At 46.2% G+C, this 27,920-nt stretch overlaps 1 long non-coding RNA gene across 3 annotated transcripts; it reads left to right on the plus strand.

Annotated features, from left to right (window-relative positions):
- The first annotated feature begins 10,337 nt into the window (after positions 1 to 10,337).
- LOC144586331 (uncharacterized) lies at positions 10,338 to 27,305 on the plus strand. Of its 3 annotated transcripts, none has more exons than XR_013541110.1 (3): positions 10,338 to 10,537; positions 15,530 to 15,699; positions 25,233 to 27,305. It is a non-coding gene; the product is annotated as an uncharacterized LOC144586331 (long non-coding RNA). The 3 variants fall into 3 exon arrangements; XR_013541106.1 differs by lacking the exon at positions 10,338 to 10,537 and adding an exon at positions 13,620 to 14,850; XR_013541105.1 differs by lacking the exon at positions 10,338 to 10,537 and having other exon boundaries at positions 13,620 to 15,699.
- The last annotated feature ends 615 nt before the right edge of the window (positions 27,306 to 27,920 follow it).

Raw genomic sequence — 27,920 nt, forward strand, 5'->3', positions numbered from 1 at the left:
ACCAGGCATGTTTGGAACTCTGTCTGAGCAGGTGACCCAGGCTTTGACTCGGGGTGCTGAAATCTACAGGGCCCTGAATGCAAGGTTGCACCGAGCCTTCCCATTGCCATTTGAAGCTGGAAGGATGCTCACCTGCCCGCGACAGGTGTGTCCTCTTGTCCCAAACCCTCCTCCCTAGACCGGAGGAAGTACTGAAGCTCAACACGGAGCCCGTCAAGGCCTCTTGTGCTCAGGAACAGATGCTCCCCCTCCCCTCTGCCTCCCTCCGCTCTCCTCCTGTGTTAATCTCACAGGACCCGACCGTCGCCAAAAGACAGCTATCTGTAGCTCTCGACCTCAGCCACGGGGTGCCCCACTGTCTTTCTCCAGTGCCTTGACCTCGGCCCGAGTTTTGGACACCAGATATTTTCCGAGTAGCAAGAAGGCTGAGCATCTTACAGGAGGCTGGCCGAGGTTTACAGGCATCTGCCGTATGCGAGGTCGGCGCTGATTTGCCGGCACCCTCCCTCATTAGAAGTGGGGAATTAAAACTGTAGGGCTAAGTGCTCTCATTAGGCTTCCCCGGACTCCAGCCCATAACCCTTTGGAGACATCGATGTTTCTGAAGGCAGGAGGCAGCGGTTTTTACAGGAGAAATAATGAGGCCTAATTAAAATCTTCAGACTTGAAGGTGAGGGCTGCCTTAGCCCTGCTCCCTTCTCACCTGCCCTCTCCTGGCCTCGGTGTTTTCCTCTCCAGGTGCATCGCAAATGAGCTCTGATCAAGCCGGGTCCCTCCCTTCTTGCTCACAGGACGTGTTGGGCCCGAACACAGTTTTTCTGGAAGACTCAGGAGAGGGAGATTGGCAAATAGGCCAGCCAAAGGCGCAGATGGGAAACGCCAGTGGCTCTTGGAGGAGATCGAGAGACCCCAGCATGCCAAGGTTGGGTGTTTGCTTGCTGGTTTTTTTAATTCATAGGGGACATAGTGATGCTGCAGGTTAAACCACAGAAGCCTCTGTGCTGCAGGGTCAGAAGACCAAGCAGTCGTAAGATCGAATCCACGCATCGGAGGGAGCGCCCATCGCTTTGTCCCAGCTCCTGCCAACCTAGCGGTTCGAAAGCGTGCAAATGTGAGTAGATAAATAGGGACCACCTCGGTGGGAAGGTAACAACGTTCTGTGTCTAAGTCGCACTGGCCACGTGACCACGGAAGATTGTCTTCGGACAAAAATGCTGGCTCTATGGCTTGGAAACGGGGATGAGCACCGCCCCCTAGAGTCAAACACGACTGCACAAATTTTTTTTAAGGGGAACCTTTACCTTTACCTTTACCTTTTTAATCCATAGGAAACAACATGGCATGCAGATCTTCCAAGCAGACATTATTCATTTAATCCCAAAAGACACAAAGCAACACCTGATATTAAAGATGTGAGCCCTGCCGTGGTCAACAGCGGTAGGTGGAGTGCGGGCACAGAAGACGGCAGCCAGGGTGGGGCAGTGACCAGGGTCATGGCAAGAGAGCAGGTTTTCGGGGTGGGGGTCAGCTTTGTTTTCTAAGACAGCCTTGGGTTGTCTAACCCCCCCCCCCCAATGAACTGATGAACCAATTCGTGGTTCATAATTTCATGAGGAAGAAATTCGTGGTTCATGGCTCATCAGCTTTGACCATGAACCACGATGAACTGCCATCTTGGCGGTTCGTCCCCATCTCTAGATGAAACATCTCTATAACGAAAGAAATCAATACAAGTCTCGCAGGCTGCAGACAAGAGAAAGAGCTTTGTTTAAATCCTGTTATGGTTTCCACATTTTGTACAAGCTGTCTCTGCAAAAGATCACTGTCCCTTCCTTGAAAAAGAAAAAAAAAAGCAAGGTACGCACAGTGAGCCCAAAATAACTGCCTGGTTTAAAAAAAATTAAAAGCTGCAAACACCTTGTCCCATCTATTTTTCTGAACGCATTATGCGAGTTATGCTCTCTGTGCAAAAACGGCCAGAAAATCTCTCCCTCTTTCGCAGGATGAGGAGGGGGGAAAACAAAACAAAAAAAAAATACAGTGCATTGCTTTCATCTAGAAGGACAATGCAAGTGTCCTTGCAGGGTTATGAGCAACAGACTTTGAATCAGAAAGAGCAGGAGAGCTGGCGTTCAGAGCTGCTGTTGCCAGTTGGACTCTGATAAGGCCCTTGCCAATTTGGTCTAGGTATAATTCCTAGACGTTGGCCTTGAAGGGGAGAATCTGCACAGTAAATTCACAAATTGTGTACAATTGTGTTGATATTTTATTTTAGGGTTTTGAAGATTCAACTGTGTTGTGGATACCTGACTCCATTGAGGATGATATCTTGGATTTTTGTCTGACTTTGAAATCAAAGGGACATTTGGGCTTCACAATTCTACCAAGAATTTCTGTGTTGGAGTTGCTTCTGTGGACTTGGGTGCACAAATTGCAGCATTTGGTTATTGTTCTCGTCTGTTACATATATGTGAAGAAGAAGGGGCTCTTCGTGAAATTGCATTTGCAAAGTTCATCAATGATATCGGAGTACGCGAACAGCCTCATAGAACTTAAACGTGGTTACAAAGATTCGCTCCACGAATTATGAGATTCGGTTCCGAGGCAAATAAACTGTGCTCAGCCATGTCCACGTTGGATGGGCTGAAAACAAGATGAATTGATTATTTTTAAGGAACATTATAGGTTTCTTCTGCCTTTTCCCTTAACCTCGACTCATTTTTCTTTCGGTTCTCCGAGGAAAGTGATGCTCGCACCCAGCCATGGAGGGTTCCGCCTCTCCAGCAGAGACGGAGTTGCAGCTCTCTGCTTCTCGGTTGCGCTTTGTGAAGGAAACAGCCTCTCCTCTTCTTCCATGGCTGTTAAATATGAAAGCCACCGAGAGCAAAAATATATGATTAATGACTCGCGATCTTCTGTCTGGCAACGTAAATTAGACAACTGGGGGAGAAGAAAAAACTGGTTGCAGATTGATTGTTCCCGGCCTTACTTTAGAAAGCTGGTTGGGTGGAGCGACAGCAAAGCCGTCCGGGCGTTAAGCGGACCGGCCTTGCGTGCACGGAGATCCAGGAATGTTCATTATGTGCCTGTTGGAGTGATTAGCTGCCAGTAAAACCTGGGACTATTCCATTACTGTCAAACCAGCACGGGGGGGGGGGAATAATGTATTATGCATGCATGTGATGTAACAACGCCCACTCTTCCAGACTGATCTGGTCAGCAGCTGCCACATGATTGCGCATCCTTTTGCTTCATCCTTTAAGGAATTTCCTTAGCTCTGGCATAGGGAGGAGTGAGGGCTGGCTCTCAGGAAGCCTGGCTGCAAATTCCTGGATGTTTAAGCAAGTTTGGGAGATGGGGAGTGTGCTATTATTTGTGCGAATCCCCTCTTCTTTAGCAACTATAAACAAGGAAGCATGAGAGGACAGAACACAGACCAAGTCCTGACTCCTGTCCTTTGAAGATGCCGGCCACAGAGACTGGCGAAGCGTTAGGAAGAAAAACCTTCGGAACATGGCCGAACAGCCCGAAAAACCCACAACGACCATATGAGATGGCTCTCCTCCTGTTGGCTCAAGATTTTTTTGTCTTGTCAAGAGTTTACTGGGACTTATTATTTGTTTTTCCACGTCTAGGGTGGCCGACATGGTTTGCCTCATCTCTGTTTAGTCTGACCAACCCAAGATCCCTTGTTGGCCTTGAACCTCCTTTCCCCAAATCCCAAGACGACAATATAATTCGGTGGAAGTTGGCAACCCAGTCGTTGGCGGGGTGGCAACATCTAATCCCAGCTGCCAAAGACTGATCTAAGATGGCTGTACCTATTTTTGAGAGTGACTTCAGCACACTGGACGGCTTCGGTAAAGTTTGGACTAAAGCCCAGCACGATTCAACACCCCTAATGATAGTGGAGCCATTAGGTGTCCATTGCTCTAACCACTAGACCACACTGTTTCCTCTGCAGACCTCTTCACAGTTGGGATGAAAATAGCTTTAGATGTACAAGTTCTACAAGCAACTATCATAGGACCCTCATATCCTCAGGGGATCAGTTCGAAGCTCCCCCCCCCCCCCCGCGGATGCTGAAAAATGTGCTTTAAAGCAAATGCTATTATTCTAGCAAAAATAATACCTAGCAAGTGGTTGTTGTAGGTTTTTCAGGCTCTTTGGCCGTGTTCTGAAGGTTGTTTTTTTTTTTAACGTTTCGCCAGTCTCTGTGGCCATGGGCATCTTCAGAGGACAGCAAACTCTGCTCTGGTATGGTCGCTGGCTCCCTCTAGTGGCAAGATTTGGTCATGCCCTCATTAGAAATATCTATTTTTGGGATTTAAAAAAAGATATTTTCAGACTGTGGATAAGTGAATCAGTGGATACCGATCCCACATATAAGGGGGTCTTGCTGTAGTGGGTAGAAACCGGGCTTCAGAATTCTCCATGCAAAGCGTGTTTTTGCCAGAGAGAGAGAGAGAGAGAGAGAGAGAGAGGAGAAGACGTTGCATTCTCATGTATTCTATCCAAGCACACCTGACAGGTTTCCTCAGCAACCTCACAGGGACACAGACGTTCTGAGGCCCACTGGATCGGGATTTAGGAAGGGGGATACAGGGACCAAAACTCCAAGGAACACATCCGTCCATAATCGCAGGTGGTGGGAGTCGTAGTCTAAACATCTATATCTCTGCAATCACAAGCCTTCGCCCTAGCAAAGCACTGACCACAGACGCCAGCCACTGCCTCGGAACCCGGCAAAGCGTGGCAAACTGCTGTGGAAGCGTGGCAGGCGAGGTCTGCTCCAGCTCCGTCCATTTCCTTACCTGTAGAGAAAAAAGAGGTACGGAAGACAAGTGGAATTATGTCTGTTGACTCCCTCTTACCATGCAGAGGATCTGACCTCGCGTGCCCATCTCCTCATTGCTCTGGCCACGGCAATAATGGGGAGTGGGTGCCGTGAACCCCCAGGTCTTCCTCGGCATGTCCATTGCAGAGCACAGAAAAGGTCCTTTTTAACTCCCAGAATTCCGGTAGCTATGCCGGCTGGTGGATTCTGGGATCTCCCATTCAAAGGAAGTGATGTTCCCAAGCTTGGAACCATTTCTATTATTAGGCACAGGGAAGTCAAGGCAAACATTGCAATAGAAAATAATAAGTGCATGCTGTAAATTTTGACTTTGGGTGACCATTCCTTTTTCCCGGGAGGACTGAGCAGCTGGCCCAAGGCCACCCAGGCTGGCTCTTTTTCCAGGAGTCCCCATGGGGGAATCGAAGTCCCAACCTCTGGCTCCGCAGCTAGATGCCTAAACCACTGAGCTATCCAGCCATCTTGCAATACATATAGGACACCACCTGTCAAGTATTTCCACACCACCTGTCACGTACCAGATATCCGGACACTGTGCAACAATAATTTAAAAATTTATATAATTTATATTATATTATATTACATTTTATATCATTTTGTTTTTAATGTAAAACTGTATATTTTAAATTGTTTTTAATCTTCTAAATTGTGAGCCGCCCAGAGTAGACTATGTCTAGATGGGCGGCATATAAAATGCAATAAATAAATAAATAAATAAATAAATAAATAAATAAATAAATAAATAAATAAATAAATAAATAAAAAGAGAGAGAAACATAACACGTTATAAATATAGATCACAGCCATAACCAAGCTCAACCTGATATTATCAAGAGGCCACAAGGTTAAAAAAAAATAAACCTAGAGAGCCATCACGAATAATCAGATATTTTTTAAAGGATGCAATGTATGCTGAAGCTGGACATGGCTTTTTTTTTTCCTCCTGCTTCTTGGTTGCTTATTGTTGTTATTTGCTGTCAAGGCACCTCCAGTGTAAGACAAGCTTGCGAACCACTGGTTTTGTGAGTTCTCCTCCCCTCCAGTTCTCAAACCACTGGAAAATTAGCAACCAGCACAGTTCTTCCTAAAAAGACAATACTGAAAAGCTGAAAACAGTACATATAACAAATAGTTGAAAAGAATCGCACAGGTATAATATTGAAAATGGTCTATAAAATCAATACTAAAACACATTTAAAACAACACAGCATAACAATCCATTAAAAACTCCTCTCATAAGGTTGATGCCAATAGATTACTTGCCAATAGGCCAGATTACTTAGTGGAGTGAGGAAATTCCAACATATCTCACCCACTCTGGCCGCATTGCATTGGCTGCCCATCCGATTCCGCATCGACTTCAAAGTGTTCATGCTCACGTATAAAGCCCTAAACGGTTTAGGACCTCGATACTTGGCGGAATGCTTACTCCCACCAAGTTCTACCCGTGTCACTCGTGTGAGCCAGGAGGTGAGGCTGAGGAGCCTAACGACGAGGGAAGCCCGGAAGGAGAAGACAAGAAATCGGGCCTTCTCGGCGGTGGCTCCTCGCCTCTGGAATAATCTCCCTCCTGAGATTCGCGGGTCTCCCTCGCTGGGTATCTTTAAGAAACAATTGAAGACATGGATGTTTGGGCAGGCCTTTCCATCATATTCCTCTTGACCTCCTTCTTCCCTCTTTACTGTTTCTGTTTTGCACTCTATGTAATGTATTGTAGTGTTTTTACTAATTAGAATTGCTTATTTATATTGTTATTGTATTTTATTGTTGTTAGCCGCCTAGAGTGGGCCTCAGCGACCAGATAGGCGGGGTATAAATTAAATAAATAAATAAATAAATAAATAAATAAATAAATAAATAAATAAATAGATGCCAGGTGTCTCTGGTGACAAAATAAGTTAAGATGGCCGGATCTCATGCTCAGTGCTTCTCAGATTATCATCCTGGTTGAATACACTGAAAACATCCCAGCCCCAAAACTCTTCTGTAAGGTATCATCCTCTGTGTGTGCATTAAGACAGAAATCCTGTGCACGCTTCATTGGGTTGTGAAAACAGCGAATTAGAGACATATTCTGTACGGAGGACTTGGAACAGCATCTAGCGTGGCTGAGAAGGCCAATTCAAGAGTGACCATCCCTTCCACCTTGAAGACAAAGACAATCTGTCCCCTGTCCAGCTCCCTGGTTTTGCTGCTTTCAGGATTGCCTTTTGGCCTCGGCCGGCTGGACGAGGGTCCAGCCATTTATTCAAAATGGGAGAGGCTGTGATGCAACGCCTACCTCCAGGCTGAACGCTCAGAGGTCAGGGTTTCCCATCTGTTGAGGTCCATTCCTAAGGCCTTCAGATCCCGCTTGCAGATGTCCTTGTATCGCAGCTGCGGACTCCCCTCTGGGGCGATTTCCCTGCACTCATTCTCCATACAGGAGGTCCTTTGGAATCCGACCATCAGCCATTCTCACGAGGTGCCCAAGCCAACGTAGACGTCGCTGTTTCAGTAATGTATACATGCTAAAAATTCCAGCTCGTTCTAGGACTCCTCTATTTGGATCTTTGTCTTGCCAGGTGATACCAAAAATCAGTTGGAGGCAACGCATATGGAACGTGTTCAGCTTCCTCTCCTGCCGTGCACGAAGGGTCCAGGACTAACTGCAGTACAGGAGTGTGCTCAGGACACAGGCTCTATAGACCTGGATCTTGGCCTGTACTGCAGCCAAAACTGTGCTCACGACCCGGGGTTGAATCCCAGGTAGCCGGCTCAAAGTTGACCCAGCCTTCTATCCTTCCGAGGTCGGTAAAATGAGTACCCAGCTTGCTGGGGGGGGGGGCAATGTGTCGCCTGCATAACTAAGTTGTAAACCGCCCAGAGAGTAGTTGAAGCGCTATGGGGTGGTATATAAGCAGCACGCTTTGCTTTGCTTTTGCTTTTATTGAGCCATATTCTCTTTGTGAGTCTAGAGAACATGGTAGCTGCTTTGCCAACGCATTTATCCAGCTCGACATCCAGAGAGAGGGTGTCAGAGATGGTTGAGCCAAGGTACACAAAGTCATGAACAACCTCCAATTCTTGTGTGGAGATGGTAATAGAAGGAGGTGAGTCCACACCCTTACCCATGACTTGTGTTTTCTTCAGGCTGATTGTTAGTCCAAAGTCTTGGCAGGCCTTGCTGAAACGATTCATGAGTTGTTGGAGGTCTCCAGCAGAGTGGGCAACAATGGCTGCATCATCGGCGAAGAGGAAGTCCCACATGCATTTCAGTTGGACTTTGGTCGCCCATACAGATGTCGCTGTTTCAGTAATGTATACTGCTCTGTTTGGGACTTTGTCCTGCCAGGTGATCCCAAAAATCCGTCGGAGGCAACGCCTATGGAAGGTGTTCAGCTTCCTCTCCTGCCGTGCACAAAGGGTCCATGATTCCCTGCAGGACAGGAGTGTGCTCAGGACACAGGCTCTATAGACCTGGATCTTGGTCTAGGCCGTCAGCTTCTTATTGAGCCATACGCTCTTTGTGAGTCTAGAGAAAAAGGTAGCTGCTTTGTCAATGCGTTTTTATGTTATCCAGATATAGATACTGAGTTTTGCTTTGCTTGATTTACAGCTATTGAGTTGGGTAATTTATTGACCACATCGTTATCGCAGAAAGTGATGAATCAATTTAATGAAAATTCAGGCTGGCTTGAATGGGACGAGGAGCAGAGAGCGTCCTTTCCCTTGGATTGCACACGGTGTGTTCTGTCACACGAGCGGTGAATGCAAGAAGAGTGGGAAGCGAATGCCTGGGATCCCAGCATACTCAAGCTGCAATTGTCTAAGGCAGCAGATCACTGTACTCCTCTTAGCAAACATTCTGAGGTTGCAAAAGGCAGAGGAAACAAAATAGTCTCATCCTGCCTTAAAAGGCATCTCCGCTCTCTCTCAGGGTCTGAATGTATATTTTTGCAGTCTTGAGCCCCTGGCCTCCGCAAATGCTACAACAATCCCTGACCAGATTTTTTTTATTATTTCAAAAAGGCTTCCTTGCACCCATTACTGGCAATTTTAAAACAACCTTCAGGGGAAGGAGGTTGGTGGCACCTGAAAACATGGCAAATCCCCCCCTTGCCCCCCCCCAGAGAAAACTGGACAAGTTTTTGTGTTTTTCTGGTTGGAATGTTAGAAAATAAAATAAATGAAATGAAATGAACAAAACTGCTTTAGGCCGGGCATTTGTTAACTAGTAGCTCTCTCTCCCTCCCTCCCTCCCTCTCTCTCTCTCTCTCTCTGTTTCCTTAAAACGTGTGTGACTCCAATTATTCCTGATGAGTTTTAATGCCCCTTGATTTAAGTGAGTCCAATCTACTGCTTTGTATATAAAAAACAGCTGATTTTATTTTATGTCTGGCTCCACCTGTGATCTTTTTAAGGAAAGCTCTCATTCTGTGCATGTACCTATCCATTCAGACTGTTTAAAAGAAGGTGGGATGAAAACACGCATGCTTTCCCTCCCTCCAGGCCTCTGTTTCATGAAAGGATCACTAGGCCTTGGAGACCCGGGTTCAAATTCCAGTGGGGGGAGGGTGCACTGGGTCAGCTGGAGGGAAGGGAAGCCCTTTTCTCAGCCTAACCTTGCAAGGACCAAAGGAGGAGGAGGGAAGGGAAACACCACTGTGCCAGGAAGAGGGCAGGAGGCACAGTCTCCCTACCAGACCAATGAAGGGGGGGGGGGAAGGCAACGTCTCTCCTATATATACCCTTGGGGGAAGCAGGCCAAGGGTGCCCTTATGACATGCTCCATTATGACACAGGAGGCGAAGCAGCCTGAGGTTTGGCTGAAGTGGGGAGCAGGGTCCTACACACACACCCCAGTAGGATGCAGGGAGCAACAGCCACACCTGTTCATGCATCCCATTTTGAGGTTCACAGTGATTGGGGGGCTTAAGAGCCCAAGAGAGAGAGAGAGAGAGAGAGCGACCTGCTGTGAATGGCGCAAGGGTATTGAATGCATTTATGAGATCCAAGGAGAGCTACAAGACATGTTCGAGGCTGTTCAGGCAAAGGAAAGGGCTTCTGTATATAAGAAGGCAAAATCCCCCAAAATGGGCCATTCCAGCAGCCCAGAGAAGAGCCCTGCCAGGCTCAAGGGCTGATGGCAAAGAGAGAAGCCAGGGCAAGGCCTGACGCAGAGCAAGTGCTCCTCAAGTCACTGTGAGGGTTTTTCAGCGGCACAAAGGAAGCAAGTGAGGGGTTCTCTTCTGTTGTCCATCTTCTTCTTCTTCTTGTTTTTTTGGTGGATGATTAAGTCAAAACGGTGACCCTCAGAGGGCTCCCAAATTTCATGACGGTGGCGATTTCCCATGACCCTCGGGGTCATATTCATGAGCTGATTTGCATGAACCTATCAGAGGGCTGGAGGGGCGGAGTCAGCTGCTGCCTGAGGCTTGGCGGGGGGGGGGGGAGGGCTGAGAAAGGGAGAGAGAGAGGGAGCCTGGGGGGGGATACTGCCCAGTCCCAGGGCACTCTTCCCCCCCAGAGGAAGGGACTGGGGGGGAACCTCTGAGGAGTCTCCCTTCTACTCCTGAGAAGGGTCTCTTCCCCCCCCCCTGCCTCAGCCAGGATGGACACAGGAAGGCCAGTCCGATCGAAGGGGCCTCGGGCAGCGGTGATGGCGGCGACAGGACACCCCAGGAAGGCTTCAGAAAGGTAATTTTATTTTTTTTAATTTGAACATTAATTTTTATTAATTTTTTGTGGGGGGGGGGTCTTGGGCTAGGTACTAATTAAATGGTTTTCAATGCATTCCTATGGGGAATGCATTTTCAACTTGAGGACTTTTCAACCTACGGACCCCGTTCAAATATGGATTAATTCTGTAGGTCAAGACCTCACTGTATTCTGAATATAAATGAAATAATCAGAGGGACAATGTACAGCCTTGTCGTACTCCTTTCCCAATTTTGAACCAATCATTTGTCCCATATCCAGTTCTGACTGTTGCTTCCTGTCCCACATATAGGTTTCTCAGGAGATGGATAAGGTGGTCAGACACTCCCATTTCTTTAAGGACTTGCCATAGTTTGCTGTGGTCCACACAGTCAAAGGCTTTTGCATAGTCAATGAGGCAGAAGTAGATGTTTTTCTGGAACTCTCTGGCTTTCTCTATAATCCAGCGCAAATTAGCAATTTGGTCTCTAGTTCCTCTGCCTCTTCAGAATCCAGCTTGTACTTCTGGGAGTTCTCGGTCCACATACTGCTGAAGCCTACCTTGGAGGATTTTGAGCATAACCTTGCTAGTGTGTGAGATGAGTGCAATTGTACGGTATAAAAGCACTGTACATGTAGCAAGCATTCTGAGGTTGCAAAAGGCAGAGAAAACAAAATAGTCTCATCCTGCCTTAAAAGGCATCTCCGCTCTCTCTTGGCAAACAATTTTCCGGGGCTGAATGTATATTTTTGCAGTCTTGAGCCCCTGGCCTCCGCAAATGCTACAACAATCCCCGACCAGATTTTTTTAATTATTTGAAAAAGGCTTCCTTGCACCCTTTATTGGCAATTTTAAAACAACCTCCAGGGGAAGGAGGTTGGTGGCACCTGAAAACATGGCAAATCCCCCCCTTGCCCCCCAGAGAAAACTGGACAAGTTTTTGTGTTTTTCTGGTTGGAATGTTAGAAAATAAAATAAATGAAATGAAATGAACAAAACTGCTTTAGGCCGGGCATTTGTTAACTAGTAGCTCTCTCTCTGTTTCCTTAAAACGTGTGTGACTCCAATTATTCCTGATGAGTTTTAACGCCCCTTGATTCAAGTGAGTCCAATCTGCTGCTTTGTATATAAAAAAAACAGCAGATTTTATTTTCTGTCTGGCTCCACCTGTGATGTTTTTAAGGAAAGCGCTCATTCTGCGCACATACCTGTCCATTCAGCCTGTTTAAAAGAAGGTGGGATGAAGACACACCTGCTCTCCATCCCTCCACAAAGGTCTACAGTATTTGATCAAAACATCACTAGGCCTTGGAGACCTGGGTTCAAATTCCACTGGGTCAGCTGGAGGGAAGGGAAGCCCTTTTCTCAGCCTAACCTACCTCAGGAGGGCAGGAAACCACCCCTGGGCCAGCAAGAGGGCAGGAGGCACAGACCTCCCTACCAGACCAATGAAGGGGGGGGTGAGGGGAAACATCTCTCCTATATATACCCTCAGGGGAGGCAGTCCAAGGGTGCCCTTAGGACACTCTCCATTATGACATAGGAGGGAGGGCCTGCCTAAAGTGGGGAAGCCAGGCCCTCTAGGAACTGCCCTGCCTCCCTCCTGCCATGACTGTTAGCACATCCCATTTTTAGTCTCACAGGGATTTAGAGGTTTAACAGCGACAGGATGACAATTGCCCAGCACAATTGCCCACAAGACGCTGGAACAGGAAGATAACAGAGATTGCTTAATCTCTTCTGTAGGTAAAAAGGCAAAATCTCCAGAAGCAGCCATGCCAGCAGCCCAGACGGAGCCGAAGCAGGCTTAGCTGCTCATGACCATGAAGTGCCAGGGCCTGGCGCAGAGCGGGTGCTCCTCAAGTCGTGGCGAGGGTTTTTCAGGGGCACAAAGGAAGGAAACCAGAGCCTCTCTTCTGTTGTTGTCCTTCTTCTCCTTGTTGTTTTTTTTTTTTTTTTTGTGGACCAGTGACCCTAAAACAGTTTCCAAACTTCATGATAAGTAAAGATAAGTAAAGCAAATTAAGTGTGGACTTTCACTACAAGCTAAAATAACCAAACCAAGGGCACTGTAGTGGCATTGTAATTGATTGATTGATTGATTGACTTTCTATCCCGCCCATCAAGACAGGGTCTCCTGTGGGCAGCTTGCAACAAAGTAGGATTAAAACCATTGTTTCCCTCCTTGAATCATTTCTTTTTTTTTTTTCAATGTTGAGTCTCACACACACACAATTTTTCCTAAGTTTTGAGCCACTTTTCAGTTTTGAGTCACACACACACACACACAAAATTTTTCCTAAACTTTTAATTCCACAGCATTAACACAGAACCCTTTGACAAGGAAACAAAAAACCAAGTTCCCAAAGAGACACTTAATCTGCTTGGATGAAACAAAACCACACACACACAAACACACAGTTCCTCTGTTTGCAGCAACAAGAGGAGGTAGCTGACAACGGTTCAAGGTTTGATTGTGGAGGGTGGGCAGCAGGGCCGGCTCAGTGCTCTGCTTGGGTGCCAAGGGAGGCCTCCCCACATACCATAGGCTCACCAGCACCTGCGCTAGACTCTCCTGGGGTCTAGGGAGGCAACAAGGGCCCTTCTGGGATGGCAAAAGGGAGGCTTTTGCAGGCTCTGAAGTTCCAAAGTCCTCCTTCAGACAGCTGAAGGATAACAGAAGGAACAGTCAGATGTCATTACATTTCTCAGTGGTTTGGCCTTCTTACATACAGAAGCCCTTGCCTTCCCTCCAGGCCAAAAAGCCCAAGTCCTGATAACAGAGAATAGCACCCATTGCACTACCTGTTGCAGAGCGGGTGACCCTCAAGTCATGGCGAGGGTTTTTCAGAGGCACAAAGGAAGCCAGCCAGGGCTTCTCTTCTGTTGTTGTTCTTATTGTTTTTATTGACCACTAAGTCAAAACTGACCTCCAGTGACCTTAAGAGGGCTTCCAAACGTCATGAGTGTGGCAATTTCCCATGACCCTCAGGGTCATATTCACGAGCTGATTTGCATGAACCTATCAGAGGACAGGAGGGGCGGAGTCAGCAGCAGCCTCAGGCTTGGCGGGGGAGGAGGACTGAGAGAGAGGCCCGCATCACGTGGCCCCCCTCCCCCCTCCGCCCTTGGGGGGGGAAGGCGGGAACCATCTTGAAACCTTTGCTGTGGCCCCTGAGAGAGACTGGCTGAGGGTTTTGAGAGTTCCTGAGGGAAAAGAAGAAGGGCCGTCCTGTCGTGTCTGCATGGCCTCCTCCTCGCGGGGGGGGGAGCTGCCCAGTCCCAGGGCACTCTCCCCCCCCCCCGAGGAAGGGATGGGGGGAGCCGTTGAGGAGCCCCCCCTCGACTCCTGAGAAGGGTCTACCTTCCCCCCCCGCCTCAGCCAGGATGATCACAAGGAAGGCCAGCCCGATTCAAAGGGGGTCTCGCTAGAATCAGGGCCTGAGGAGACCCACCCCTCCTTTTGAGTGTCCTTTGTGGGGGGGGAGGGAGTAGAAACCTCTTCCCAAGGGAGAGGAAGGGAAGGCCGGCCGGCCAAGGGGGGGCATTATAAGGCGAGAAGGGGTTCTCACCTGTGCAGGTGGAAGAGGGAGGGCTGGTGGAAACACAGCCTCCCCCCCCAAAAAAAATCCAAGGGCCTCCCACAAGGGCCAGCCAGGAGGGTATCTGAGGAGCCCCCCCCCCACTCCTGAGAAGGGTCTCTCTCTCTCTCCCCCCCCCCCCAACCAGGAGGCACTTCTTGAGGGCAGGGGATTAAAAAAGAAAAATGATAAAGGGGTATTATTATTACCTGGTGATCGGCCCAGGTGTGTTTTGAGGATAGGCAGGGATTTCGGAGGGTCACCCCCTAGGGGCACGCTGAGGGAGAAAGAGAGCCCCCCCCCTCGGAAGACAGGGGGGAAGGCCCAGGTGGTGGTGGTTGTTTAGAAGAGTTTTGAGTAGCCCTGCTGAAGGCCACCAGGACACACACACACCCTTGGAGGCCACCCGTGGTGCATAAGCAGGGAGGGGGACTGGAGAGCACATCCCGACAGGACCCTTCAAAGCCCCCCCCCCCTTGAAGGGATACACAGATACCTTTTGCTTAGCAGAGGATGATGATGATGATGGCACTGGAGTAGGACTACTGGATCCGTATGGATTTGGGGAACCAAGCTCCAGCGATTCAAATCGGCCTACTCTAGCTGCCCTTTCGTATGCAAAGCAAGAGGAGTTCCACCAAAGCCTAATTTGGTGGAAATGTGAGAATATCCTGAAATTTTGGCAATTGGTTTTTAAGGAAATCAATGGATTGTTTAAGTTAAATATCGAGGTATATCCCAAAGTAGTGCTTTTACAAATATTTGATAAAAGAGGAATGGCACTGAGCAATGAAGAAAGAGCTTTTAAATGTATTAAGAGCAGCAAGATTATTGGTGGAAAAAGAATTAGAAAATAAAGCATGGGGAATGATTTAAAGATGTCCTGAATATTATTAATGATAAGTTTACATGTTATATGAATGGAAAGAATGATTTGATAATTTAAAATATTTTATTGGTATTTCGGGACAATTTTTTTATTTGATATTAATACAGGGGAAAGGTTGTGGATCTTCTTCTTTAAATTTTTTTTATATTTTATTAAACCAGCATCCAAACTAAACAACATAAAGCTAACACCACCAGTCCGGCCTTTCGCGTGATGTATTCTGCATATAAGTTGAATAAGCAGGGGGACAATATACAGCCTTGTCGTACTCCTTTCCCAATTTTGAACCAATCAGTGGTTCCATAACCAGTACTAACTGTTGCTTCCTGTCCCACATATAGATTTCTCAGGAGATAGATAAGGTGATCAGGCACTCCCATTTCTTTAAGGACTTGCCATAGTTTGCTGTGGTCCACACAGTCAAAGGCTTTTGCATAGTCAATGAAGCAGAAGTAGATATTTTTCTACAACCTTCTGAGGGTTGATTTCCTTCAAAATAGATATGTTTGTTCTCTTTGCAGTCCAGGGGACTCTCAAGAGCCTCGTCCAGCACCACAATTCAAAAGCATCAGTTCTTTGGTGGTCAGCCTTCTTTAGGGTCCAGCTCTCGCTTCCATACATCGCTACAGGAAAAACCATAGCTTTGACTATGCGGACCTTTGTCAGCAAGGGGATATCTCTGCTTTTTAAGGCAAGTATTACTCCGTATACCCAAAGCAAAACTTTGTAAATATAATTTAATTCCAGTCTTATAATGGTGTGGGGGGGGGGAGAAACCCAACTAGTTAGTAATTCCAGTTTCTTCTAACTAGTTAATTCTAAAGTCGGGCAGCTATGCCACTCACACACATTCGTGCATTGTTCCTGCAGACCTGGGCTGGCCTTGCCCTATCCTTTGTGCCCACCTGGGCCAGCGGAGTCTCGGAGCATCCCAGGGGCCCTGGTGGCGTCACTCCGAAAGCGCACCTCCAAAGGCAGGCTCTCCGCTGCATCCACATCCCCCAAAAGGAGGGCCCAGCGGCCAGAGCCTTGGTGCCAGCAACCTGAGTAGGTACCGATTTCAATCACAAGGCATATTTATTCCGGCTGGGGTTGCAACATGTGGGTTCCTGGACATGGTTATTTTTTGTTTTAACCTCAGCAAGGCATTTCTTCTACCTTGACAGAGAAAGGAAATCTACATCTTTCAAATAATCTGCTAAATATGGAAATGATATAATAGGAACCTTTGAGGCAAGCCGTAATTGCCATCCGGGAAAGGAGTGAGGGGAAAGGAGCACAGGAGGGGCCGGTTGGCTTTTAATTCCAGTCACCGGTGGATACAATGGCCCTGGACTGGCACACGACCGGGGGGGGGGGGCGCACGCAAGAGTAGGGGAAACGATGACCCTGGGATGGGCCGGCTCAAGCAAACGGAGCATCTAAATCCAAGGAGGCTCTTTCAGCTCTAAATTGGTCTCTGGACTGTCAGTAATGGAATGGATGAGGGTGAATAAACCGAAGCTTAATCCAGACTCCTGGTCAGTCGAAAGACAGAACAAGGAACATTCAGCCTGAAAACACAGGTGCCCACCTTGCCAGATGCTCCTGTAGCCATCTCCGAGCCTGGGTAGCCATGTTTCAGCGGTGACCAGGAGTGTGCCTTTGCACAATTAAAACTGATCCGGCCCCAGGGACACATGCCTGAGTCCCGTCCTGGCTGGACTACTGTAGCATGCTCTATGTGGGGCTGCCCTTGGATAGGGTCAGGAAACTTCAGCAGGTCCAAAACACGGCAGCCAGATGGCTAACTGGGGCTGATTACACGGATCACATCACTTCCCAGCCCCCCGTTACAGCAACTCCACTGGCTGCCAGTCAGACACTGGGCACAAATCAAAGGGCTGGTTCCATCCTATAAAGTCCACAATGGCCTGGATCGAAGCTATCTCAAGGATTATATCTCCCACTTTGAGCTGGCTCGGGTCCTGAGATCATTCGGAGAGCTCTTTCTCTCGGTCCCACAGGTCTGTTTGGTGGGGACATCGGAAATGGCCTTCTCGGCGGCGGCTGCTCCCAGACAGTGGAACTCCCTCCCACTGGAGGCCAGGCTATCCCCCTCTTGGATGTTCTTCCCCCATCAGGCGAAGACCTTTCTCCTCAGGCAGGCTTTCCCTGAGTGAAGGGTTGCCTGAGTGGGGTTACTTTGAATCTGGTTGATTTTGTTCACCATTTTTAGTATGACTCTTTATTATATTTGCAGGCAAAGGCAATTGGGCTTTGCCTGAAAATATTAAAAAGGCAAGCTTTCCCTCAGTGAAGGGTTCCCTCAGTGGGTTTTTTTTAATGGATTCTTGTACCTTATTAATTTGAATGTGTTTTGGTGTTGCATATATTTCCTGTTGTTTTTTTTTAAGCATGATACTTGTTTAATCTTTTTGAGTATTTGTATACTCCCTGTTGTTAGCTTTAGATGAGTGTTTCCCAACCTGGAGTCGTGACCCCCAAGGTGGTAAGAAAGGGTTTCCGGGGGGGGGGGGTGTTGCACAGGTCACCTTATATGTGTTTTAGCCCTTGATAAATGATTTCTTCCTTGATCTTTCGGAGTGGGATATTAAAGTTAGTGTGTCTGTATGAGAATCAGACCCTTTGGGAGGGGGAAAAAAAGCCTCTACTTGCGGAGAAGGGATGACTTTAACCCTTTAAAAATTCCTTTTTATGCAGACATGGTGGTGGGGTGTCGTAGGTTGATTATAAAAGGAGGTCACAAACCCCCCAAAATTGGGAAGCACTGCTTTAAATGCTGTCTTTTAATGGTGTAAGCAGCCATTGGGCCCTTTTTAAGGAGAAAAGGTGGGGTAAAAATTTGCTAAATAAATAATGAAATAAAGACGGGGCAAAGATATTTTAAATAGATTAAACACTAAAAATCAACTCAAGTGAAGGTGTTCCCGACTGATTTGCACCCCCACCACCCCAAAAAAAGTGCCTTGTGGTCCAGCGCTGTCCGTGGAGCGCTTGGGCTGCAAAAGGAGAAGAGGGGAGGAAGGGAAGGGCCAGAAAGATATTTGTGTGTGTATATCTGTGTGTGTCTGTGTGTGAAGCCCAATAAAAACAGTGCTGCCACCTTCTGAAAACAAGAGGAACAACCACACTGTGTCCTTCAGCGCACCTTGGGATATGCGGATAACGTTCACTCAGCTTCACAGGCTCAGATGAAACAAAATTCAGGATTCCCACCGGGAACCAGGAAAGGAGGTTCCACTTATCGGAATCAATTCATCACCATGGAGAATGCTCCCTGTTCAGCAGGAGGGCAGTGAGAATTCCCTGGTTTGTTTGTTTTTTTTATTAGCCAAACCTGTACAGGAACACAGAAGGGCCCATATTTCCAAAAGGGAAAGCTGCATCACCCTTGCATTGAAAAGCAGGGAAGAGTCTGGGGCACTTTAAAGGCTGTGAAGCTTTGATCTGGCATGAGATTTTTATCCGAAGAAGAACCTGTTGGGAAATCTTGTTGGACTTCATTTTTCCTTTGGTTGTTGTGGGTTTTTCGGGCTCTTTGGCCGTGTTCTGAAGGTTGTTCTTCCTGATGTTTCACCAGTCTCTGTGGCCGGCATCTTCAGAGGACTAGATAGGAACTCTGTCCATGCTCTGTTGGTGCTTGTTGGATAGTATTTATAACTGTGGGAACCTGTACATCACCTGTAGTGATGTACGGAAGTGAGAGCTGGACCATAAAGAAAGCTGACTGCCTAAGAATTGGTGCTTTTGGATTGTGGTGCTGGAGGAGGCTCTTGAGAGTCCTCTGGACTGCAAGGAGAACAAACCTATCCGTTCTGAAGGAAATCAACCCTTAGCGCTCAATGGAAGGACTGATCCTGAAGCTGAGGCTCCAATCCTCTGGCCATCTGATGAGAAGATTCTCTGGAAAAGACCCTGATGATGGAAAAATGTGAAGGCAAGAGGAAAAGGGGATGACAGAGGACGAGATGGTTGGACAGTGTCATTGAAGTGACCAACACGAATTTGGCCCAACTCTGGGAGGCAGTGGAAGACAGGAGGGCCTGGCGTGCTGTGGTCCATGGGGTCACGAAGAGTCGGACATAATTTAACGACTAAGCAACAACATGGAGAAATGCAATCCATACAGCACCAACCTGTATACAATTTGTGCCCCAACATCTGTACATAAAGAAATGTATCTCGTAAATGGCCAAGATAAGGCTATTGAAGTAGCCTGCTTCTGGTTAAAAATAGTCTAATTATCTTAACATTTTAATATGTTTCTAATTTTACTTATATGTGATATACAACCATAATTTTAAATTGTGCAATGCTCTGGTATAAAGAAAGAAAGAAAGAAAGAAAGAAAGAAAGAAAGAAAGAAAGAAAGAAAGAAAGAAAGAAAGAAAGAAAGAAAGAAAGAAAGAAAGAAAGAAAGAAAGAAAGAAAGAAAGAAAGAAAGAAAACCTCATATACCTGAACAACCCTATTAGTGTTACTATAAGTTGGTTTGAACTTGAAGGCACATAACAAAGAAGAAGAGGAGGAGGAGGAGGAGGAAGAGGAAGAAGAAGAGGGAGAAGAGGGAGAAGGAGAGGAAAAGAAGAGGAGGAGGAGGAGGTAAAAGAGGAAGAGGAAAAGGAAGAAGAGGAGGAGGAGGAGGAAGAGGAGAAAGAGGAGGAGGAGGAAGAAGAAGAAGAAGAAGAAGGTAAGGTAAGGTGGTGGTGAAGCAGCTGGCTGGATAGCTCAGTGGTTTAGGTCTCTGTCTGCAGAGCCAGAGGTTGGGAGTTTGATTCCTGGGAGAAAAGCCAGCCCGGGTGGCCTTGGCCAAAAGCTGCCCAGACCCAGGGGCACACCTAGAAGAAGGGACGGGAAAACCACTTCTGAGGACTCTCCACCTGGAAAACCCTGACAAGGGCCACCGTAAGTCAGGACTGACTTGATGACACTTAATTATTTTTATTGCAAGCAGAACAGGATGGAGAGGAAATTCTAGAAGTGATAGAAAAAGGGAGCATGTGAAAGAGCAGAGAGCTGTGTAGAGAAGACAAGGCTGAAGGGCATGAAGGCCGCAGCTGGGAAGGCTGGAGGCAGGGGGTCCTGCAGGGGTTCAGGCCACCGGCCGGTCTGGTCCCCCCTGCCTTCCTGCGGTGGTTGCGGAGAGCAGATCCGGGCAGGAGCCGCCGCCGCTGCACTGTGAATCAGAGGCTCCCTGCTCTTCTGTTATCACCCGGCTGCCAGATAGTTTCGGTGAGTGCTTTTTGGCACACTCTGGAATCACGTGGATTGCTATCAATCCTGCTATTTGAAACAAAATAGGCCAGCCTCTGAAAGGTGGATAAGAGCCGGGCGCTGATGGAAAAGACTGCTATTGCTCCGTGTTGCCTGAGAGATAAACGTTGGTCGCTGCCTTGGGGAACAAGCTGCCTTCGTAGGACTGGGAAAGATCGGGATAATCCTGTCTACCAGCTAACAAATTGAAGACCGTGACTGTGTGTGATCGGAATTTCGACGAGGCACAGAGGGTGCCTATGGGATCCCTAATGTTTCTGTCTGTTTCTCTGTCTGCTTCTTCGTTAGGGTGTTTTCCTTTTCTCAAATGACAGGTTTCTAGAACGACAGGGCGACTGAACCACGGGCAGCCACTGGTCAATGTTCTGTCTGATCAGGAGGAAAAATAATTGCAATTAGCAGGTCCGAGAACGAGGCGGCCACCAGCAGGGGAGTTTCCTAGTAATTAAGGAGTTTCTGTTCCTCTCCTCGGGTGCCAGACAAGATGCAGGTGCTTTTTAATTACCAAAACTTTCCTCCTGCCGGTGACATCATCATCATCATCTGCATAACAGAATTTCGGCCACCCTGTGGCTGTTTAAAATTTAATACTAGACACAATTGGAATTTATCTACACTACCTGATAATGCTAGTCTGGTACTGTTTTTATAAAACCCTGAGATCTGCAGTTTGATTAAATACTTAACCTTCTTTGCTGTAGTTCAGGGGAGTGCACTAGAGTTTCACTCTAGAAGAGAGGTCTATCTTTCCAAACGACAAGCCCGAGAAGCTCATAGGATAGAACTGTGACAATTAAAGTGGTGTCATCTTGCTGGCGTTGTGTAGTGCAAATGTACTCTAATTCTGGAATCAAAAGGGTTGCTAACAGAGTTCGCACAAGACTGGAATGGTTTCCTCTGTTTGGCCAGGCCTGGTCGGGAATTCTTAAAGGTCGTTAAGGCTAGTGTTTCATGATAAAGCTTGCTAACCACCATCATGTTCAGGTGACTCAAAACTAACTCTTGCAGGATCTGCATAGGTATATTTTGCAATAATCTGTGCAGGAATGCAGCTCTCTAGTGGCCCGCAGAGGACAGGCAAAAAGTGTCCAGGGCTCCAGACAATGGTCTTTCCTAAGCTCTACTTGGAGAGGCTGCCAGGGGTGGAACCCAAGACCGGCCGTGTGCAAAGCAGGTGGCTCCACCACTAAAACCCAGGACTTCCCCTCATGTACTGAGGATTGCAACCTGTGTTTACCAACTACAAAACTTACAGATGTACACTGGCTGAAATCCAGTAGTAAGTTGGAACTAGAGGAGGCCCATTGAATCTGTATAAGGTGGGTAAGTTGAGTTGGATAAGGTGAGACAACTCCTCTATAAGTCCCACTGATTCAATAGACCTACTCTAGTTGTGACTCTTGAGAGTCCCCTGGACTGCAAGGAGAAAAAACTTATCCGTTCTGAAGGAAATCAACCCTGAGTGTTCACTGGAAGGACAGATCCTGAAGCTGAGGCTCCAATCCTTTGGCCATCTCATGAGAAGAGAAGACTCCTTGGAAAAGAGCCTGATGTTAGGAAAGTGTGAAAGCAAGAGGAGAAGGGGACGACAGAGGATGAGATGGATGGACAGTGTCACCGAAACGACCAACATGAATTTGGTACCAAATTCCAGGAGGCAGTGGAAGACAGGAGGGCCTGGTGTGCTCTGATCCATGGGGTCACGAAGAGTCGGACAAAACTTAACAACTAAACAACAAAGTTGTGACTTAATACTGGATTTCAGCTGCCATGTTAAAATAATCTTGTGTGCAAAAAGCAGTTAACTTGGGGAAACATTGTACATATACGGACTACCTGTTCAATTCCTGATGCGCACAAAGAAGCTTGGAGCTAAGCGAACTCCTGTCCGCTCCTTCCAGTGATGGGTGTCCATGACTCATTTGCCATCATCTCAAAGACAAGGCAGCTCTGGGCTAGAGCAGTGTGCTAGCCCAAGAGGCCTAGAGGTGCACTAACAGATCATGAATGGATCTCAGAACCTCTAGAGTTGGTTTATGGCTACAGGGCAAGGCTTGGGTCTTCCATATGATGGCTATCCCAGTCATTTTGCACAGAAGTGAAAACTGTAAAAAGGGAAAAAATGGGGGTGGGGGAATCACTTCATTTGAAATGTGTCCTTGGAGGTTATTTTTATGGATACCATGGGTAGTTAGAAAGACGAAGAAATGGGTTCTAAACCACATCAAGGGTGGGCTCTCTCTAGAAGCAAAAACTGGGGCTATCATAACTTTGGGTATGTCGTGAGATTATAAGTAATGCTGGGAGAAGGTGAAAGGAGGAGGAACAGAAGATGAGGTGAGTTGATAAAGGAAGCCATGGCCTCCCATTTGCAAGACCTGAGTTGGGTTGTTCATAACAGAACTTTCGGAAGCCCCTCATGCATAGGGTCAACATAAGCCAGCCTCTTTGTCCTCCTCCTCAGATTTTTCATGCAACGTCACTCATTTTCAAAGATAAAAAGCCAGTGTTGCTGGATAGCTCAGGGGTTTATGTCTCCAGCTGTGGAGACAGAGGTTGGGAGTTTGATTCTCCACTGGATGTCCTTGTTAGGGGCTGGACTCGGTGATCCTCCCAGCTCTGCAGTTCTAGGATTGTTATTATTATCACAATGAAACAGATTAAATTGCATTCTAGTGGATTCCTAACATGGCATGGAATCTGTTGTTTATGTTGTTTATGGAAGGTAGTACGGATATTTGTTTTCATGTGGGCGGGGGTTGTTTGAGATGAGACAGAACTGTCACCCCCTGCCACAAGTAAAGACATGTTTTAGGATTAATAAGGAGCAACTCTCGAAATATAAGCATTCAGCATATGCAAAAATATGAAGTTAATGAATAGCAAATAGCAGGCTAATGGTTATTATACGTTCAATAATTAATGGATACTGCTATCAGTGCTTTTAATATTTATTTAGTTTTAGCGTGACAAAACAGGCATAATTTATCTTCATTAGCATTTGGGATGAAAATTCAAATTTAGTGGTGATTTACCGTCTGCTTCTCTTCTCCGGTCTCACTCGACACTGCAGAGTTTGGATTTCCTCCCTTCTGCGGGATTTCTCCCTAAGAAAAAGGCCCTCGGTTTCTTCCCCTGAAATCCTGTGCAGGATTCCTTACATCCTGCATGGGAATGGATCCTATTCTCTGCAGGATACATGCATGTTAATCTCTGTGCCCCAGAACATCGCTCCTTCCAGGTGGTTTCTTTGCTGTTAAGAACAGAAGAGCAAACCATGAAGACTTTTGCAGAAGAAAAATCATCCACGTCAAAAATCAATGGTCTTTTTACCCCCCCTGACACTACATTATTACATGACATCACACAACATTTTGAGTTTATAATAAAGTTACCTCTCGCCCTCAACTTCTGGGCTTTGAAACAGGAGTACTTTTGGTCTTCTCACCAATCTCCTGTGAAAAAATTTTAGTTTGACCCTCCCGAGCTGAAGTATTAACCCTCAGTCTACAAGATGGTTGTTGTGGGTTTTTCGGACTCTTTGGCCGTGTTCTGAAGGTTGTTCTTCCTGACATTTCGCCAGTCTCTGGGGCCGGCCTCTTCAGAGGACTGGAGTAGGAACTCTGTCCAGAATGGATGTTCCCTCAACAGTCAGAGGACTGGAGTAGGTATGCCAGTCCTCTGAAGATGCCCATGGCCACAGAGACTGGCAAAACGTCAGGAAGAACAACCTTCAGAACACGGCCAAAGAGCCCGAAAAACCCACAACAACCATCAGATCCCAGCCATGAAAGCCTTCGAGAATACCTCTACGGTATGTATGCATCTTGTTCTTTTAGTCAATTTCAGACCCTTAGGCTTCTCTGATTCAAATGGCCAGGGGCTTCCCATGTAGGCCTGTGCAACTGACTTGAATTCAAGGATTGTCTTGCATCTCTCATCTGGGGGAGGAGAGCTTGCGAAGCAAGAGAGAGACATGGAAGGCCGGTAGAGTTGAACAGACCTCAGAGGGCAAATACAAGAAATTGGCAAGCAATGCAAAATAAATCTATTCTGGGGCCACCTTGCTTTTGCATATGTTTTTTTTTTAAATCTGGATGCTTGCTCCATTTTTGCTCCAAGAGTTTTGTTTAGATCGGCAAGAAAATCTGAATATATTGTCTATATTCTGTGGGACATTTTCTTGCAGATTCGAGAAAAAATAATTGCAGATTAATGTGGTAGCAAAAATATGCATACATAGGCACATTTCCTGTCTCAAAATATGTCTCTCTAGACCTGTTTTCTTTTAAAATATAGATTTTATGTTTTGATTTTTTTTTATCCAAGATCTGTTTCAAAACATTTGGGAAGCGCCAAAGCTGGTCTGTAGTGAAATTTTAATCCAAACCTTGTTCAAAACCTTGCAATTTGTAGGCTAGAATTTCTGTCCGGCATCTTACTGGAAAACCCCACTGTGAGCCTCCAGGTATGCACGACTTTATGCACATTTTCAGAATCGATTCTGCAAACAGAAGATGAAAATGGAAGTCAAGTAGATTAGCTGCGGCTTTGTTACATGCACTTTTCAGAACCAGTGGTATGTGTGTACTCTATGTTCCAAATGATAAGAGGCATTAGTTTTGTAAGCAAACACTTTGCCCAAATTGTGGAGAGATTAGCTTTGTCTCTCTCTCGTGCTGGAGGTGAGGACTCGTGTGGTTCTTTAAAATTATACCTCTTGTGTGTTGTAAATTTGTGACTGGTTTCAGTCTTGCAGGAGAGAGCAAAAGATTTCAAACTTACCTTCTCTCTGGGCAAGATTATGCAAGCTTTTTTTTAATGTTTTGATATTTCAGGATTTTATGTAAAAAAAATCCACAGAAGTCCAAAAGCATTGTGCATTATCTCCCTCTCCCCTGTGCTGTTGACAATGAAAACCGTTCTGTCCCTTTTACCCTCACGTAGGACAACTTTGAGATGCAGCAATGGCTAATAAGCATGTCTGCGCCTGTCACGGTCACCTAAGAAGCTGGAGGGGCTCCTCGGAAGGAAGAGAACAACAGGCAGAGTGGACTCAGCAACAGGCGGAGTGGTGGCTTTGTCCTTCTTTCACCAAGACTTACCTTTTGATGGTGCTCCTCACAATTCTTACCTGTGCTCACCACCAGACTTGCCAAGATTTCCTTCCATGAAATCCCCTCAAACCTGTGCCAGCAGCCTTGAGATTTGTATTTAATAGAATCCATTTAATTTGTTCAGGATTTTATCTATTCAGATTGTATCTAGCAAGAGCAGAATCATAGTCTGTATGTAACAACTGGTTTGATTTTCATGAATATTATCGTTTTCTCATTATGGAATCTTGTTCTTTGATGGTCCTGGAATTAAATTAATAAATAAAAATAAATACATTATTCAGTTTTCTACTTGAAAATGGTTCATTCTCTCTTTTTTTGAACTAACAAAGGACTTTTGTAATGTCTCTCTGTGTCAAACTTAAACAAACCTTCCCCTTCATGAAGAGGAGAAGATTTATTTAAGTTTGTAAGCATCCTAGTATCATTTCTGGTTATGCCTTTCTACCCACGTGGGTAAAAAACACCTCATTTTCACCTTGCTTTGTCTGGTAACATCACTGGGTCGGCTGGAAGTTGAGTCATAGCAACTGGACTTCTTTCTTGTTAGGTTGAAATGTTTCGCTACTCATCCCAATTGCTTCTACAGTGGTGCCCCGCATAGCGACGATAATCCGTTCTGAAAAAATCATTGCTATACGGATTCATTGCTATGTGGGGCAAAAAAGCCCATAGGAACGCATTAAAACACGTTTAATACGTTCCTACGAGGAAAAAACTCACCGTTATGCGAAAATTCTCCATTTGGCCGCCATTTTTGCTGCCCTGTAAGCGAGGAAAGGGCACGAAAACACTGCAGGTGGCCATTTTCTTTACTGGTCGTCAAACGGGGCACCCGTTAAGTGAGGCACCACTGTACTTGGATGAGTGGTGAAACATTTCAACCTAATGAGAAAGCAATCCAGTTGCCATGACTTAACTTCCGGATAAACTCACCTGGAGGATTGAGAATCTTCACAGACCTCCGGGTCAGATCCATATATATGACAGACAATGAAACTCGGAGCACTTAGAGAACTTTATAACACTCTTTGATAGTTTGAGTTCATGGTCTGTCACATTTATCCCTAAAAGGGTTAATACCAGTGTGAAACCAGATAACCTTGCAATCAAAGCAATCTTCCTCTGAATATCAAGGTATGAGTTGTATAAATCTTCCTTCTCTCTTCAGAGGATGAGAATAAGCCATGGGTGGGACATCAAGTCTTTAACGCAGTCATCATATGGACTGGGCGTCTGGCGATGCTGAAATGGCATAGACCCCCCCCCTCCAGCAGACTGACCTGCCCTTGGGAATCTGGAGCTTCTTTCTGGTTGAATTCAATTATTTCTTTAACCTGCCTAGGAAGGAACTTTCTTCGGCTCTTCCAAGATCTTCAATTAGCCAGTGTGACTGGCTCAGTGGAAGAGAATTAGTGCAACATATGCTAAGTGTATGCATGACCTATTTAAACTGATGGATAATCTTTCTTCTTCGTCTTCTTCTTGTTAAGGCTCTTTAATGGTACAGTCCTGGTGTGCATCCGTGCGGGTGACATTTTCATTCTAAGGAGCAGCATTAGGGTTTGAGTAACCATCTAAACATCGCAGGCAGGAAAGATGGGGGCAGGCCCTCCAAATGGAGGACATTTTCTGAGGTGCAGGGAACACTGGTCTGTCTGGACGCTGGAGGCAGAGCCTGGAAAAGTTACTTTTCTGAATTACATTGTCCATGATCTTTCCAATCAGCATGGCCCCTGTGGATGCTGGGTCTTGTTGTCAAAAAAAGCCCTAAAATGCCCTTTAGAAGTAACTTTTCAAAGTAAGTAGAAATGGTGGTTATTACACTTAAAAAGTAACTGGGACTTGTTGCGTTACTTTTGCTATAACTGCACTCATAACCCAAAAAGTAACTAATTAATAAGTTATCATTGAGTAACTATAACTATTAACTTCCAAGTTGTGATTATGAGAAAAGTTTAATCGTGCAGTGATCCATTTTAAAATGATTTTGGAACCTGTCTCCCGTCAATTTAGTTATGCAGCAGGGTTTTTGGTAAACAAATCAAGATCTGAAATGGAACAGTGTTAGATTTTAATGCAAATCCTGAGTTGATTAAAGCTGGACTTTGCTGTGGTCACTGGGCTCTCAATAATCTTTTGTCCAGCGCACTTTCTCCTCATCAATGATGCTTTTGTAGGCAAGGTTATTTGGTCGTTAAACATGCAAATGCGGGTTCTGGCCTCAGTCCTGGGCCAAGATAATGTCTGAAAATCACCTTCTGGTGTTTGTGTGTTTTTTTAAAAGCCTGGCTAAGATTCAAGAGCTGCTGCAGAAGCGAGACTGGCCTTCTGGCTGATGATAAAATGTTCTTGGAGATGAATTCAGGATAAGTTTTGATCACTTTGCTATCCTTCTGACATTATCTTTCGCTCTTCTGCAGCCGAGCCTCCACTCACAACCTGATTTTGATTCTGATGGATTCGGCTTGAGGTTCACTCAGCCTTCCGACCTTCCGAGGTCAGTAAAAAAGAATCG

The sequence above is a fragment of the Pogona vitticeps genome, chromosome 1 (assembly GCF_051106095.1).
Source record: "Pogona vitticeps strain Pit_001003342236 chromosome 1, PviZW2.1, whole genome shotgun sequence".
Classification (NCBI taxonomy): domain Eukaryota; kingdom Metazoa; phylum Chordata; class Lepidosauria; order Squamata; family Agamidae; genus Pogona; species Pogona vitticeps.